This window comes from Misgurnus anguillicaudatus, chromosome 3 (genome assembly GCF_027580225.2).
Source record: "Misgurnus anguillicaudatus chromosome 3, ASM2758022v2, whole genome shotgun sequence".
Taxonomy (NCBI): domain Eukaryota; kingdom Metazoa; phylum Chordata; class Actinopteri; order Cypriniformes; family Cobitidae; genus Misgurnus; species Misgurnus anguillicaudatus.
The window spans coordinates 39419785-39436233 of NC_073339.2; the positions used below are offsets into that span (position 1 = coordinate 39419785).

At 38.7% G+C, this 16449-nt stretch overlaps 1 protein-coding gene across 1 annotated transcript in view; it reads left to right on the forward strand.

Moving 5' to 3' along the window:
- Positions 1-3812: 3812 nt before the first annotated feature.
- The window catches only part of sdk1b (sidekick cell adhesion molecule 1b), a 373118-nt gene continuing 360481 nt past the window's right edge, over positions 3813-16449 (forward strand). Inside the window, exons 1-2 of the mRNA XM_073866164.1 lie at positions 3813-3964; positions 13002-13149. The gene's annotated coding sequence lies outside the window, so the exon portion shown is untranslated. The remainder of the gene's footprint in view (positions 3965-13001; positions 13150-16449) is intronic.

Genomic DNA, 16449 nt, shown 5'->3' on the forward strand with positions numbered 1-16449 from the left:
CAAATAACCTTTTGTAGCTTAATTCCCGATAACAATCGTCTGCCTGTACATTATCAGGCTTATTACTCGGCTATTTACCTCATATAAGGTACATTAAATATTGATTTCAAATCAAATAGCTGTTTATTTTCAGCTTTAAGACAAGACAAGACACGCTATTTGGTTTAAAGGCGCAAGAGAGGATGTTTCCGCCGACTGAGAATCCAAAGACCGTTACTGAGTTTTTTAAATAAGCGCATGTGCAAGAACAGCCTCCATCCTTCACAGCTCATATCTAGGAAACGCCTTCCATAACTCGTGCACGAGTATTTGAACACGAGTGTTTGTTTACCACTGACATATGCTGTGTCGCGTCAGTGGATTCATTATGTGAAAAGATATGATAATAGACACATAAGACGTAAAGTTAGATCAGTCGACGCTACTCCCATTTCAACTAGCGTGTAGCAGCCTGGTCACTTACAACTACAGTACAAGAACAACGTCGATATACCTGAATAACAGTACAACAATAATTATACAAAGAAAGAATAATCACTGTTACCTGTCGAAGAGAATTTTTGCAACCTGCGCGTCTGACACCTCTCTGTTCCTTCATTGCTCTCCAGTGTTGAAATGTTTCTCCATTAATGACTCTGGTTAGATAACATTCTTCTGACAATTTTCTCCTCTTCTCAGCGACTTAAAAACTCTTTCTTTTGCATCCTCCTTCGGGTTTCTTCTCTTCCATGGTGCAGATTCGTGGAGGAAAGCAGGAGCGAAAATGAAAACAAACCGAAACTTAAGACGGAGTTTCATGCGCTATGCGCATGCGTCACTCGTGTAACGTTACTGGAGCGCGCACGTCTCTCCCAAGAAACGTAATGGCAGTGATTGACAAGCCAGAGGGCCAATGACGATTGCGATGATTGCATCAACGATTGGCTGATGTTTATAAGGCCCTACCTTATGCACAGATGACATATATTAATTTTATTACTTTCAGTGCGCCTAATAAATAGTCTTTTATCATTTAGTAAAGACAGTTTCAGGTAACATTGCAAAAATGTATTAAACAAACATCCTCTTTTCCACCTTTAAAGCTCACGTAACACACGCTGTTTCTGCATTTCTGATATTAATCTGGAGTCCTATAGAGTAGTATGACATCCTTTATATCTCCGAAGAGTCTTTAGTTTAATCAGATTTATAAAAGAAAGATTAGCTTTACCAAATCTTTCCGATAACGTACGAAAAAATGAAGGAGGAGGAGTTACTACCGCGGGTGGGGTGAGTACGAGTCATGCAACACTATAAAACACTGTTTAACTTATGATTCACTACATGTTCGTGTCATTTATATAATATGCACGCGACTATTTCCAACATAAGACAGAAGTCTTACTTACCGCGTGCAACTCATGACCCGGTTGGGACTTTTCAATGAAATTCAGCGCATCAAACACACACCCAAAACTCTGCTGCTACCCCGGATAATAAACTATATCCATTGTTTCCATAAGGCTGACTTTCTTCTCCTTACATCCAAAAACACAGTTCTTTTTTCGTCCCATTGTTGAGTTTTGAAATTAAACAAAGCTGTATCGCGTGATAAGATGTTTGCAAGTTGTAGCGTATCCCGCAGGGATTTCCGGGGGAAGTGCCCATATAAAGAAGTGATACGTATAGAAAACCCCTGAAACGTCAGATGGACCCGTAATCGAATAAAACTTTCAGAAACTTGTAAGAACCCTGGCGAAGTGCATTTGGCACAGAAATACTCTGTAACACGCCCAAATGCTTTTTTGACACTTTGCCTACGTTTAGCACGAGGAAACAACTCTATTACTGTGTTAATAAGTCAGAATGCTTGAAATACCATTAAATCCCCCCTTTAAAGGTGTAATTTTTAGAAGGATCTCTTGACAGAAATGCAAAATAATATACAAAACTATATTATCAGGGGTGTATAAAGACCTTACATAATGAACTGTATTGGTTTTATTAATGTAGAACGAGACCATTTTTTTCTACATATACCGAGGGTCCCCTTACATGGAAGTCGCAATTTTGTGCTGCCATTTTTCTACAGAAGCCCTTAACGGACCAATTTTTTTACTAAGTTGTCTCCGACTATGACATGTTTGTCCGGTGGTGGCTACCGTAGCTTTTCTATGTGTTTAAAAAGCGAAGGGTGAGCAGTGGACTAAGCCGTTGGTTGCAATTCACAACCTCACCACTAGATGCCGCTAAAATTTACACACTGCACCTTAAATCATTTGTAAATATAATGTCATACATGTTATTGAAAGACATATTTAATTTTGTATAATATTAAACTGTACCTGTCAGTAGTTTTGAGTGGTTGTTATCTGGAAAAAACAAACCTGCAAATGTAGGACTGGCCAATCAGCATCAAGCATTCCAACGAGCCTTGTAATAATTAAAATTAAAGCATTCTGTTACAGTGACAGCCAACATCATTCAACATTGTTAACATTGTTCGTATTTCACAGCAATGTAACCTCTGATGACTCTGTAACTGTCAATCTAGATTTGCAAAGCTCTCATGCAAACCTGTCAATCACAAAAACCCACAATGATTACAGGACAAACAAATCCCTTTGCTGGCGCATTCAAAACAACTTCTTACAGAATTGCTGATAAGCCACAGCGGGGAAGAAAAATGGGCAAACAAGCTCTTCCAAGTTAAACCATGTGAAGTTATGAATGGGTAGCCTATTTATAGACATTTCTGCCATGTCTTTCTGTGATAGCATTGTGAATTATAGATGTGATGATATTACGAATTTAACAGGTAAAAACTAACCCCCTAATTTGGAGAGTAAATATTTAGATTATTAACAAGGTTGAGGGGTCTCTATAAATGTTTTAAAGACCAAAGTGAAACAGATACATCCTATGTTTAACAGCACAGGCAGCACATGTTTTGTACTATTGATTGTTGGACTATTGTACATCATCTTCTGAATCCAAAATGGTTTAGCCTAATGCATATAAATGAAAAAAAAATTCTATTAAGAATAATAATACATGCAAAATTAAATAAATTAATAAAAAATCTATCTATCTATCTATCTATCTATCTATCTATCTATCTATCTATCTATCTATCTATCTATCTATCTATCTATCTATCTATCTATCTATCTATCTATCTATCTATCTATCTATCTATCTATCTATCTATCTTTGTCTGTCTGTATCCACCAATCCATCGTAATGAATTGCTTCTAATAAAATACCAAAAGATAACGAGAACCAGTAAAGATAGATAAGTAGATTTACATTCTGCATTAGATAGCATTGTTGCCTAAATTAGTTGACTGTTCAACAACTTGACAGAAATGTTAAACAACTATACAAAGGTTTCCGAACCTCATCTCTACTGTACTGTGCACCCACGCACCCTCGTCTCTGGATTCACGATTTTGGATGTATGTCAAAAATCAAAAGAATATTTAAAGTGCTCTAGAAACAGCTGATTATGATTTCCGTTAGGATTTAAACTTTAATTCAAAGACAAATTATTTCTTTGAATCACTTCTCTGGTGCTTTTGAATACTAAAAATAAAGGTAGTGGTTGAGAACAATTCAGGGAAAATAAACAAAAGTGGCTTGTGTATAATTTGATCTGTATTTTTACTTATTTTAAATGTTTTACACTTTATCAAAAAAATTTACAAATAAATAAATATTATTAGGTGTTTGTTACCGCGAGATCTGACGGACTTAAGTCACTCTCGCGGTACTTTGATGTCATACGCCAATCAGTCTGCGCAGCATTAAGTCGGGAATACGTTAAAAACTGCTTCCACGCAGGCAGGCGTAAGTATAGACCAAACGAAGATCAAAGCGTGCACTTGTTAAAAAATGAACTTCTCAAAATAACATTAGCTTTATGGACCACCATGGCGGGGGAGGTTTGAGCTGGAATTATACATGCTGGATTTCTGACAAAAACGTGAGTTGACCTTCACATTAAGTTATTTTCTTCTGCACAGAGCTCAGTAATGTAACTCAAATATTGTTTGATGAAAAATATTTTCGTTTTGGATTATTGCTTTTTGTTATGACGCAAATTTTGCTCGGGTTCAGTTCGTAGAGACGTACTCACATTCTTCCATCCCATTCATTGTAATCGACTTATACGTAACATTCATTAACGTTAGTCATTGCAAACCTTCTGTACCATGATCGGAGGATATTTGAGGAGCTCAGATGCAAAAGCCTCTAAACGCCACCTCCGTCAAAAATGGGATAATTATATTAACTAAATACTCTCCGCGCGTATTACAGTCATGAAATACAGTACTTTGCTTAAAATCCAACGTCAGACCATTTAGAAATATTGGGTTGTTGGCAGAATCCATTAAAGGATAAAAATCTGTCATCATTTACTCACCCTCATGTTGTTACAAGCCCTTATACTGATTTTAACACCCCCCCCCCCCAAAAAAAAGTGCATTAATCCTTCACCGGGTGATTCTCACGAAAACTTGGTTTGAAAAATGTCAAGCATGAAAATGTAAAAATTGCTTAAATTTACTTTTTTCACACCAGACATTAGAAACAAAGTCTGGAGTATATGGGAACATTAATTTAAAAACGTTTACTTATCATTTAACACTTTTTGTAACATAATTTCAAAAGTAAGTTTCTAAAAAATCTCATTACCGCAACAGTCAGAAAACATCAACACTGTTAGAAAAGCTAATATAATTTCACATTTTTAAAAATGGATTATTAATAGTCATGCACAGTAAATTGAAATTCTGAAATAATATTTATTTTAAAATTTTAACGTTTTTTTATTTTGTTTTATTTAGCTCATATGCCGCAACACCTTCCACAATTTGCAACTATTTTTTTTTTATATTTCGAAGAAACCTGACACATTTTCAAAATGACATGACAAACCTGAAAGAACATAATTTGGAGATTCTGCACATGCGTTTAAAATCAAAGTATTATGCTTCTATTAATGAAATTAACATTTAATAAGTATCTGTTGCGGTAATGATACATAGGTTTCGGAAATGAGGATAATTATTTCGGTAATGAGAATACATATCGTCGCTGCCTGATGAAACGTATGTCCAAAACGGTAACTTTTCAGAAAGTGAAAAAAACACAGTATATCAAAAGCAGTTGAATGTAGCGTTCTCATACTTGGTACGGCATATTTACATGTAACCATATTCTTGGCAGTGTCATGATATAATCCACATTTGACCAAAATTGAGTTTAAATGGACATGCGTGCATATTTTACAGTAACTTTGATCGATACGCGTTCTTCCGATCATTAATTAGAATGGCCAAAGTCGCGTTTCGTATTGACAGATGAATACGCTCAGTTTAGCATTCGTCTTGGTTAAATACGCTTACTTTATTTAATATTAATTATAAGTGTATTAAATGTCTCTTGCAAACCATTTAGGGACAATGAATCAATACACTGACATGGTATGCTACACAACAGGGGCGTCAGTTTTTGTTGAAAAGTGGTGGGGACAAAAGATCTTATAAAAACATTACTGCAGGACGGGAAAAATATTGAATAACGCGCATCAAAAATGGGCATAGCGTAGGCCAGTCAACAACAAGAAAATACTCAGCATAAATTTATAAACCCTCAACAATGTCGACTGCACACATGTAACAGTCCCTGCAACACCAGCTCAACCGAACAGTGCCAAAGCACCATACCGTAGAAAACAGCAGCGCTTTTAGTCAATGATTACAATGAATTTCATTACATATGTACAAGAAAACACACCATAAGCATACAACACAACATATGTGACACTAGACCACAAAACCAGTCTTAAGCATCGCTTGATTTTTCAGAACATTTTAACCAAATGCTTTCAATTTTCGATGAAACTTTACGAGACCGGCGAGATGCTTCACAGGCGGAAGATATGCGGCGTGATTGACAGCTTTGACACCAAACGGGTACGTGAAAATCAGATGAAATGATTTCACAAGTTTTCATTGGCTATTTAGGTATGTGACGCATACTGTATATGGAAATGAACCTGGACATTCAATCTGTCGAAAAATCTCAAAATCGGCAAAATGAACATACGTGAGTTTCATCGGACAGCGACGATATACTAGCCTGAGATTTTGTTAAAAACAAATTATAAAGTAGAAAACACTGATAATATTTACCGCATCATGCGTTGAAGTTCAAAACTGTTTTATTGTGTAGTCTTTGAAAAAAATATTATAGAAAAAACATGAGAACAGGAAGGCCTATATTAATATCCCTTTGTGTCATATTTAAGTCCCCATTTATGCATTTAACATACTGAAATAAGATGGTCTTGATGACATATGCTGCCTACAAATGCGAGCTCTGAAGGCTGTAGCTAATGTCAGCTGGATATCACAAAACATTTGTGTAAATAAGATGAAAAATATTTCCTTGCTGGATATGATTTGGTCTTCTGACCTTTTATCATTCTGTATCTGTTTCCATTAATGCGCGAGAGAGAGAGGCTGTGTCCGAAAGCTTAGACAGCTGACTTGTTGACTCGCTGCCTTATGAGACAATGACAATGAGAAATGCTTTAGGACAGACTTCAAAGGCAGCAAAATTGAATTCAGGTTAAAATGTAAGCAGCCCTCTCTATGTTCCGGGATGTCGCAAATCTGCTTGTGGTGCGGAGGTCTGATGGACCCACCCAATTCACACGAGCTCTGTGTGCTCTGCTTAGGGCTTCTCCACCCGAAGGCGGCAATTGTTGGCTCAGGGTGTCTCTTAATGTGAGGATCTCCCGATGAAGGTGCTCAGGACCCGGCTCAACATTGCCCTTGGATGTTTCTTACTGCACTGTCCCACTGCCGGCAAAGAGCCGCAGGTGGTTGTCCTCCCCTCTCTCACCACTTCAGTTTGTCGCCGAGAGCCTGTGTCCTGAACCGGGAGCTGCCATGTCTGTTTCCTTTGGGTTTCCAGCGGAGGAAGATGAGATGTCTCTGAGAGCGTTGGACGGAGACTGGGACCAGGCTCCACGTGGTGCATCAGCCACACAGCCCTCCTTCTACAAGGAACTGGTGCGCATTCTCTTCAAAGCCATGCAGGACTTGGAGATTGAGTGGAGCTCCCCACAAGATCCCCAGAGAAGCAAGCTTGACTTTTGTTTTCTTCACTCAGGCCGCCCCGCTGCCGCTCGGAGGAAAGTCACCAAAGCGTGGGCTACCCCTCCCCCCATTTTTTTTCTTAGGTAGGCTACCTGTGTATTCCCCCCATCAAGGACGCTGTGGCTGCTCACCTCTGCCCCTTGTCCACTTCCTTGGGTGGTGTGGCACAGCTTTGAGGGTAGTGAAGCCTCATGACAGCACACCGGTCCGAAAAAGCATACCCGCGCTGGGAGAGGCTCTGTCTGCATTGCACACTATGGCGATCCTACAGATCTTTTAGGCGCAGGTGCTTAAGGCTCTGGATGAAGGCAGCACGGATCTAAATACCTTCAGGGATCTGAGGATGGCTACGAATTTCACGCTAAGGGCCACGAAGACCACTCATGGTGCTCATGCACAGTCACGCCTGTTTCTCTATCCGGCCTGTTTGGGGACACGGTGGGCACAATCACGGAGCATTTCTCAGAAGCGGTGAAAGCTCTAAGGCTATGAGCCACTTCCTACCTCACCACCCTGTGTCTCATGGACCAGAACCGGTGGTGCATCGCAAGAGTCCCTGGCACAAATCCTCCAGTATATGATGCAAGAAACCGGGTCCTGGGGTACTGCCGTCCGGAACGAAGCCGTGTTCCTGACAAGGGTGCTGTGCGGGGAGAGAACGCTGAGCGGCGGAAAAGAATGAGAGTCTTGTTGGATGTCCCCCTGGCTGTTGCGGGCGACGCAGGGACTTTATGTTGAAATGTTTGTCTGTTAAATGTAATAAACATTGTTATTTTGTCAAAAACAGAGCATTCTTCTCTAGGGCTGTGTTGAAAAAATCGATTCACCGATTCTGAATTGATTTTCATATCAATTTCTAAAGCTCGATCTGTAACTCAGAGGATCGATTTAATAATTAATAACTTAAACTTGCCGCCTCATTGAATTCACGCATGCGCGCAAGGTGGAAGGACATTAAAACAACGAACATGGCGGTCAGTAACGTTAAGCAAGCGGTTGTTTTGAAAACTCTAGAAACGCTCAAAGCTGCGATCTATATGTAAAATAATCCACTCATAACAAACCACCGAGTGATTTGTGTCATGTTTAGAATACGCGCCAGTGAATCCACCGCGGGTCTCCAGCGAAACTCTCTCTCTCCCCCTCTGTGCTCATGCAGCCGGTCTCACGGGCAGAGGTCTCTTGAGGCGCGCGCAGCGGGTCGCCAAATAAAGAGGTCTTCTCACACATAATGCTAATATTTGTAAAGTTTTCTGAACTTTAAGCAAGCTAAGACAAAACTCGCGTTTATATCAGTGACACGTGCGCTGCTGGAGCGATGTAGTTTGACGCCTAATTCGCTTATAGTACAAACATCTTTGATCAGAAAGATGAGAAAGAGACGCAAATGTTAAGGTCTAATAGAAAGTAAAGAGCGTCAAGACCTTAAAACAGACTTCATCACATCATAGCACCCGTCATAATATCTATATCTAAAGCTCCGTCTCTCATATACAGATATTTATCCTGTCTGTAGGTTTGTGCATATATTTATACCTGTTCATTTTACATACTGCCTATAATTAATTTAATGCATGCATAAATACACAATACAATGCATCCTATAGCTTCAATAGTCTATAAAATGAATAACTCAATTAAAAACAGGATTCTGTCTATCAAGACTTAATCTGTTGTTATCCTCTGGGCATTTTCACTTTAACATTATTAACTTTAAATTGTCCATATTTTAAAACTGTGGTGAGCAGTTAAAAGCTATAGTGAGTGGCAAATAACTGCACATTTTTATAATCCAAAAACACTATAAACTGAAAAACATGTATACCATGAAATATACCGTTACCATGAAATAAAATGACTCATGTAATAGATTTTTGGTCATTCCGCCCACCCCTATCTGGCACCATTTCGGGCTTTTTTCAAAAACACTTATCTAAATCTCGAAGATCGGATCGGATTGAATTGAATCGAATCGAACAATGATAATCGATTCAAGGTCTTGAGAATCGGAATCGAATCGATTCTTGAAATTTGAATCGAAACCCAGCCCTATTCTTCTCTTCAGTTGGTTTTGTGTTGCACGCCCCAGGGCCCGTCCTCACATAAGCGTCTACAACACGCCCCCCCCCCCCACTCTCGAACACAACCCACATGCTGCGAAGACAGCGGAAAGGGTTAATGCACAGTCCTAATGAATTGTGCAAAAACCCGCTTTCTGTTACAGCGCCGGGCGCTTATAGGCCATCCTCTCTGGTGTCTGTGACTCACGCACTGCGCAGAAAGGAGGTAGTCTCCCTTTGTCCCTCGCCCCCACGCAGCAATCTGACGCTGCAGACAGCGCGCGTTGTGCGGTCGCAGGGAGCTGAGATGCTGGCACACATGGGATCCAACTTTGTGGATCTTGTGAAGCAACTGCTGTTGCAACGCCTAGACACGTGGCGTGCCATCGCTAGGTTGTCTTTGATACCTGAAAGTGGAAAGCAAGCATTACATTAAATTAGCATGTCTCACAACATTGGAAGAAAAAAATGTATGTACACATCATAATATATTATAGACTTGTTGCGTTGTGTTGTGTGTGTGTGTCATGTACATTTCCTAACACTGTAGTGTGTTTTTTGCTAAATACACCTGCTAGTAATATCTCCAAATCTAACCTCTTTCTCTCCTTCCTTCTGTGCTCCTCGAGCCATTCTGGGTTGTTGTAAAGTTTCTCCCTGAACTTTGTCAAACTGGCCTTTGCTTAAGCTTTTTTCTCACTTGCTGATTGTCTACAATGAAGCATCATAAAGCAAAATATCAACAGTTATTACATTTTAAATATGTATTAAATTCATAAGATATATTTAAAAGTAATAAACAATATGCTTAAATTCTCATTTCCGAAACAGAAGTTCTCTTTACCACAACTGCTATTAAATAATTGCGGTATATGAGAATGGTGTTGCGGAGGATGAGGTACCCCAGTATGTTTTGCTAAAAATAGAGAAGCCATGAAGGCTTTGCTCATTTTTTATTCAGTGCATATAATTAGACTTTAATAAAGAACATTTTCATAAAAAAAATTGTAAATCAAAAATTTACCTGTTTCGGTAATGATAATCAAAATGTTGTGTAAGCATTCTGACAAGAGAATATTTCAAATTTAACTGTATGAATATAATGAATATTCAGTAAATTATCAGTAATCTAAAGTAGTCTAGCAAAACATCAATTTATTTTTTTTCTAAATATTTTTGTGTTAATTTGTTTAAATTACAACATAACGCATGTTCAAACATAGCCGGACGCATTGCGGTAATGAGAATTTAAGCAGAAAATTAGATAAAATTGACAAATTGTATATTCTTATGTTAAAATAACACATTGTGCAAGCTAGAACACAGTATTGTGTTAATTCTGATGCTTTTTAATATTACTATATTACACATTTTATAGCTAAAATCATTAGTGCCGTGGTGTTTCAATGGTTTCGTGAGAATCACCCCACCAATGTAATCCACACAGCTCCAAGCAGTTAATAGAGGTCTTCTGCGTGTAATCAATGCGATTTTGGAAGAAAAATATCCATATTTCAAACGGTATAAGCTCTAATAACTAGCTTTTGGTAACGACGCCATCTTGGACTAACTATAGGTATATATGTTGCGCAGTGACTGAATTGCAAGATGGCGAGTTCAAGAAGCCGTTGTTACCAGAAGCTGGATATTTTTCTTACAAAATCTCATTTAATACCTGCAAAGGACTTTTATTAACCCCTTCTGTGAAGAATGGTTGCACTTTTTGGGGTTTAAAGTCAGTTGTTGTTCCCTGATCCCTGTTGTATACTAAAACAACTCCAAATGTGTTTGTCTGAAAGATGATGGATGTGTATCTCAGATTGCTTAAGGGTGAGTGAATTATGGGGTAATTTTGATATTTGGCTGGATTGCCCCTTTATTCAAGAGCCACACAGATCCAAAATCGAAACTAACCTGTATATAGCTGTCCATCAATGTTTACAACATGCAAAGTAGTTGAACCAAAAAGTGCACGATTAATAAAGTTATTGGCTTCTAAAGTAGGGAGTCGACTCTGAATCGCTGAAATGAGTCCTCATATAGATTGAATCTCCTGCCTGTCTTTATCCACGTAATACGAACACTTTGCATAATAATCTCCGGCTACAGCCTTGCCCGGGAGAAACGAAAACTATGACCTGCCCACAGCTAGTTAGTGTGTAAACATCAAGGAGGGATATACTAAACGTTTGGCTGTGAAGAATCAGTGGTTAAAATTACTTTTTCACGGAGGGATTTACTAGATGTTTGGCTGTGAAGAATCAGTGGTTAAAATGACTTTTTCACAGAGAGATTTACTAGACGTTTGGCAATGAAAGATGGTTCAGTACCCACTTTATTTGGAACAACATGCGTCTCCCACAACCTGTAAGCATGATTATAGCTACATACTTGCTTAAATGAGTGTAAAAATGTTAATGTCTGTCAGCGTTTTTATTGCTTGGACAAATGATGAATGTTGTGTATTGATGTTGTTGCTTAAACTCTTAATATACTGTCGGAGAGTCACGTTAGCAGGCAGCTAACGCATGCTGCACTTACGGTTTTGCTATGACCCGGTTAGCTTACATAAATGCCTAAATGAGTGTAAAATGTTAGTGTCTGTCGTCGTTTTTATTGCTTGGACTAATTATGAATGATGTATATTGATGTTGATAATGTCTTCTCAGTAAATCATGTTAGCACTTGGTCAATACATGTTTCACTATTGTTGGTCTGTGCCACTGATCTGTGGTCTGTGCGGAGACTGTGTCAGTTGACCAATCAGAGCAGAGTAGGGTACTGAAAGGTGGGGTTTTTAGGCAGACTGAGTCGTTGAACGGCTTCACACGAATCCTTTGGGGACCTCTGAGAAATGGAGTCATTTTAAATGTATATTTTGAGAAAATTACAGTGTTTTTTTACCTTGCATGCATTTAAACCTGTTGTCCGGGACTTGTGATAGGACGCTTAAAATTTGCATCTTACTGGCTCTTTAAGCCCGGAATACACTGCACGATTTTTGTCCTCTTATAAGATCATTACCTTATCACAATGTGCGACATGTATCGTTTAAACTCGGGTACGAGAGGCATGTAGACTGTACGATGATTACACGAAGCTGCGTCACACGTTGCGCAACGTCACCAGCATGCGCTCGTGGTAAACAAAGACCGGCGCGCAGGTCGTAGCAGCAAACACACTGTGCGGTGATCATGCCGAATTTCTGACACTGCCAGAAAACTATCGTAGGCTATCTTTGGACGCAAGACCGGGAAAACGGCCGTCTTTGAACCTCTCTCACTGTACGACATAGGACCACCGATGGAGAGCCACGATCACAGAAATCGCGACGATAGTTTCACGATGGCAATCCTTCATCCGGGACAGCCAACAACCGTGCAGTGTATCCCGGCCTTTAAGCAACACAAAAAATTGAGACCAAACATACAGAACAGTTTTCGCATTGGTTTCAAAAATCTCTTTCAATTAGATTAAGAAGTTAAAATAGTGCACAAATCTTTCAAACGCTTCAATCATACTTTAACTATACAGTACCTTTTTACGTAATTTAGCAATTTGAGAGCCCCTTGAGCTGTCAGGTGCACCATTTGGACCAGTTTCTTTAATCCCAAAGTTGTTTTAAATGCTGGAAATATTTCCATATAATCTTTACACATACGTTAAATATGCATTATTTGCAGCGATATCCCACCTATTTAATCAAATCAAGTATTTCTGACATCCCACCTTAATACAAGTACTTCACACTTCGGCCCTGTGATCAAGTCAAGTCTCGGTTTTTTCTCAGGTTGCTGATGAATGAGTGGATGGCAGTGTGCTTTCTGACAGTCTGTTGAGAGGCTAGAACGAAAACCTCAAGAGAGACTTGTGAAATACTAATGAGCGGGGAGACTTTCGAAATACAAAAGCAGAGGCGCAGAGAGTCAACCTGGAGCGTGAGTGGGACAGACATAGAAGAAAAGGGCAGAGAAATGGACGATGGAGCGTTTTCGTAAAAACCCCATTTATCATACCGCCGGCACGGTTCAGTTCAGTAAACAGAGGCACAGGCATGTTTGTGTGTTTGTTTGCATGGAAGTGCGCGACACGGGAAACACGAGAGTGATAAATAGGATGATTTGCATGGAAATGCCCCTTTAGCTCAGTAAGGTTTATTAGTCATTGCTCACCTGTTGTTTGTGTTGTGACAGCCTCATACACTGTGATTGCATTCACAATACTTACGCTAGTCATTGCAAACAAACATGAATAATATGTGTATTAAGGCAAACTTTGACTGAGAGATAAAAATGTCCATTACTTTCTAAAAATATCAAGTTTCTTCTTGACTTTGTTTCTTATTGAGGCAGAATAAATGCATTTCTAAATCGTTTCCCCAGTGTCCTATTGCCATAAGGTGGATTCAAGCATCTACCTGCCAGTCTGTCCCTGTTAGTTAAAATCTGACCTAACTGCGTTTGCCATCCGTCCTACATTCTCAGACAAAAGCCATCACTGTGAGCGATTTCAGATTTTTACTAACTTTGTTCTGTAGTCTCGCATGCACTCTTAAAGAGCACCTATGGACCGATTCACAATTTTAAATTTGCTTTGGTGTGTAAGTGTGTATTAGTACATGTTAACGATATGCAAAAGGTACATACCCCAAAGTAAACGATAACGCAAGTTATCGTCTGCAACGTTAATCTCTTTTCTTGGACTACAAAAACATTATCATAATTCCTCCGGCTTCAGCCTCTCTAATTTTGTATAAAGCTCATCGATCTGAAAAGCGCTGTGTCCCTGATTGGCCAGCTAATCTGTACGTTGTGAATGATTGGCCTGAATACCTCTGACGTCAGCCGGAAATGTGACGCTCCTTACCATGTATGAAAGATTCACTGACAATACAGGAGTTAACTTACAGGCTGCGAGTCAAAGCGGGAGAAATATGATAATGTTGGTCTTGTCCACATCAACAAGCCCAGGAAGTAAACTGTTGCCTACAATCTGTGTGTTTGTAGTCCAAGAAAAGAGATTTACGCTGGAAACGGTAACTCGCATCATTGTTTACTTTGGGGTATGTGGGTGCGCCGGGCAAAAACGCGGGGTTAGTTGTAACACGGACCGTTTACATTGTTGCACAGGGTTGCGCGATTTGTTTTTTCCGTATTGTTTTCACGCTGCCAAAAGACGATCTTCTGCAGGTGTATGGAAAGGTATAATGTTTTTTCATAGAGTTATTTATGAACGAGTGTTTTGGTGGCATGTAAGTCTTTTTTTCATCATAGTTTTGTTTCTGAGTTGGGTGTGTAAGATACCAAATCCAATGTTATGTCATATTAATCAGTGTCTTGTTGACTAAAACATAGCATCATTTTGAAATATGTCTGCAGCTCTAAGCAACATTTTTGGTAGGCTTGAAAATATTTTGACCCAGCGGGGTTAATGGTAACGCTGTGTTACAACTAACCCCTCAGCACTTACGATATGAAAACCGCTAAAGTTAGCGTAATTCTTGCTGTTGTTTTAAATAGGCTACACATGAATGATTGCTGGCTGCCAACAAAATAAATGTAATTTTTGTTCATATCTTTAATATTGATTGAATAAGGTCATTTTAAATATTAAAATCATAAAGAAATAAATGGCTAAAATCAGACTTTGATTTTCATTATCTCAGAATTTGATTTTGAGACTTTAGTAAAGCCATAAACCCCACAAAGCAGTGGGTTACCAGTGCATTTTAAAACAGCTAAGGGGCGTTGTTAGGCACGACGCTTAACTCTTTCCCCGTCAGCGTTTTTTTTTAAGTTGCCACCCAGTTTTAGTTTAATGCCTTACAGAAAAATGATCTTCTTTAAATAAACATAAAATATCAAATGAAAGAACAGTCCATCCGCTTTCCAACAACAACAAAAAAACGTTTCATCCTACCTTCATTTGTTCTCTTATCAGTTATCACCTCTCAAATTTTCAGCTAAAAGCAGAGATAATTCCATTTTGTGAAGAACTTTGTAAGAGATCAGATTCAACGCTGTTGTGTCGAGTGGATGCGTCAGTGTTTAAGTTGGGTAAGATTGCCATCTAGTGGATAATAGCGGAAATATCAATATGATAAAAACAACTCAGAGAACGTTTTCTCTTTATTGACGAAATGACTCAACAATATTTATTGACATTCATCTGGATATCGCCATAATTGTGGAAAGGTAAAATTTTTTTAAAAATGATTAAAGACTGTGGTGTTTATTTTCATAAATCAATACGCAGCAACATTGGCGCAGTGATACTTGTGATGTGGTCTGAACTGTGGGTTTACCGGTGTATTTTATCACGGCTTAGAACGCGTTTCAACCAATCAGAATGAAGAACCAGAACGAGCCGTTTTATAATATGGTTTTTACACACTGGGTCACATAAAAAGGTTTTTTTTTTTTGTCATAATTGTGCTGCTTTTTCTCACATATTTAGACATTTGTATCCATTTATAATTGAACTTTTGTTAGAAAAGGGCTGGATAAATGAATGTGTGGATACCTGTCTATTATAGACAGATATATAAACAATATCCACTTCAAGTATATAGACATAATAGTATTGAAATATTTGCCTGCAAACTTAATTAAACCCCTGCCTGTTACAATTAATCCCACATATGGGGTTGCACTTATTGCACTTCTGTCACGTTTGGTGTAATTGTCCAAGAATGGAAATAGAAGCAAACTTCAAATGTTCATTTGTAGCAGAGATATGTGTGTTGCTTGTGTAAAAAATATAATTAATTAAAGTCAAATATTTTTGAATGATTGAGCCAAAACCAAAAAGCGTTAGGTTGTGCCCCGCTCTCCCTTACCTTTTGCATATCGTTAACATGTACTAATACACACTTACACACAAAAGGAAATGTAAAATCGTGAATCGAACCATAAGTGCTCTTTAAAGTAAAGTAGTGGTGTATGGTTGTTTTCCATCTGTGGTAACAGTTTTGCCTATACAATTTCTTGTAAATTTGCTTTGTTAGATCTGGTGTAAATGGTGCTTTGTTCATTTACCGAAAAGGTTCGTCTCAAAACATCTTTGTATCTCTACACTTTTCTTTATGTGGTCGCTGATTGACTGAGAAGGTTGGAAAGAGCTCCATCCTAAAGGGCCCTTGACTGAAGTTCTATTACTCACTGACAGTTCTATTACGGCCCCTTTTTCTTCAGTGATGGCGGTATTACCTGTTTGAAAAGTATTGCTTTGCTGGTCAT